Below are 2,223 nucleotides of genomic sequence, written 5' to 3' on the forward strand. Positions count from 1 at the left end.
ACGTCAGACACCCTCCCTTCCAACGCTTGGACACGCCTGCATTTTTCCAGACACTCCCTGAAAACGGTCAGTTGCCACCCCCACAAACGCCCTCTTCCTGTCAGTCACCTTGTGATCACCAGTGTGATCACTTTTTTAGCACCATTCCGTCGCTATGCATCGACCCCCGTTGCTGCGGTCCGTCGCGCCTGCGCATTGCGGTGCATACGCATGCGTAGTACGGACCTGATCGCAGGCTGTGAGAAAACGCAGCCTAGCGATCAGGTCCGATTTACTCCCATAGTGCTAAGACAGCAATGCTAACCACTGGGTTATTGTTCTGTCCCAGTACTACCATGGATTGCTATTACTGGTACACAAATACATTACTGTAAGACACCCTCAACAAAGCTATAAAAATCAGCCCTCCTACGGCCATCATTGCAAGGGACCATACCAAAGTGTAAATCTATTCAATGAGATTCTCTGTCTTAAGTGCCAACTTTACAGCATGCAGCTCCACCTTTTAGAAAATAAATTCCTAAGGGGGCATGGCCACCCCTCTCCGAAAAAGTACCCAGGCCTGGCACAGCTCTCTACAGCCTGGCAGAAGAAAAAGTAATGAAAAATAGAAATAGACATAGTAGGAGGAAGAGACCGGACAAGTCTGAGGAAAGAAATTGTCAAGGACAATGAAAAGACTGCAGACAGGAAGAGTAGGAAAAACAGCTGGAGGGGACATATGTATAGAGCGGAAGCCATAGGTTACCCTGGTATATAGCAAGCCGGGATGTAGTTAAGATCCCGGCAGTCAGAATACCGATGTGTGTCATTCTCATAGGAAATGGGGGTGGTATAGGTGGCTGTGGGGTGTGGCGTACACTGTCCAGATTGTTTTTGTTTTGCTGTGGTTTGTAATATTACAATTCTACTGGTTTTCATATATAGATAGTCATATCTGCCCGTTCCAGACTCCTAATCACCATGCTTCCGCTCTACACAAATGTCCCTTCCAACCAGAGCCGGATTAAGGGGGGGGGTCCAAAAGGGCCCCCTGCCACACCACAGATCGGATCTCTCTTCCGATCCAATCTGTGGTGCTGTAGAGATGTGCCCTGTGTTCCAGGGTACATCAGAGCGGCAGGGTGCAGGGGATCTGCGTCCCCTGCAGAGTACAGCGGTGACCTGTCAGTAAGCGGCGGGTGTCCGGTGCAGGGACCAGGTGTTTCCCTGCACCAGACTGGAAGTGGCGACGGGCAGCGGCGCTTCAAACTTGGCGCCGTTTTGGCAGCCAATCTGAAGTGCTGGCGGCGGGAGTTCAAACCCGGCGCCGTCCGCGAGCCAATCACGGCTCGCGGGGCGCCGGACAATCAGAAGATGGCGCGGCGAGCCAATCGGTGCTCGCCGCGTCATAGGCCCCGCCCCCGGCATCTGAAGTCAGACGCCAGGCGGGAGCCGAAGAAGACGACCGCGCGGAAGAGCGCAGAAGACACCGGGCGGGAGCCGAAGAGGGAGGCCGCGCTGAAGAGCAGTGAAGAGCCGGACGGAGGGAGAAGAGCTCCGGTGGCCGCTGAAGAGGTCGGAAGACGCCGTGCTCCTGATGGAAGATGACCCGGACCAGGTGAGGCTGATCTCACCCCCCCCACCCCCCCCCCATCCTTTCCTCCCTAGACCTTCAGGGATAGGGCACTAGGCCCGTAGGTACAGTCAGGCCCTCTCGGCCCGTGGCCATTCATAGTTGGGCCCTCCCGGCCCAAGGGCGCATGGTGGGCATTAGGCCCCGTTAATAGGTGTGCCCCCCACCCCTCTCTTCAATAGGGGCCCCACTGTCTAAAGTACCCCGGGCCCCCCGTGGTCTTAATCCGGCTCTGCCTCCAACTGTTTTGCTATGATGTGCTGCTGTCAGTGAGGCAGTGAGGTGCTGCTTTTCTGTGAGAAGTGTCTCTGTGAGTGATACTATTGGAGTGATACTGCTGTGACTCTGTGATTAGGTTTTGGCGACAGTTGGAAGTAGTTCAGGCATGTGGTTACGATGAGAAGTGTGCGGTCTATAAGAAATAAGGCACAGTACACATAATTTATATATACATGTTTTTTAACTGTACAAAACTACAGTATATTTTCAAAATACAGGGCCAGATGCATCATCGCTTGGAAAGTGATAAAATGGAGAGTGAAAAAGTACCAGCCAATCACCTCCTAACTGCCATTTTTCAAACACAGCCTTTGACATGGTAGTTAGGA

The sequence above is a fragment of the Pseudophryne corroboree genome, chromosome 6 (genome assembly GCF_028390025.1).
Source record: "Pseudophryne corroboree isolate aPseCor3 chromosome 6, aPseCor3.hap2, whole genome shotgun sequence".
NCBI lineage: Eukaryota > Metazoa > Chordata > Amphibia > Anura > Myobatrachidae > Pseudophryne > Pseudophryne corroboree.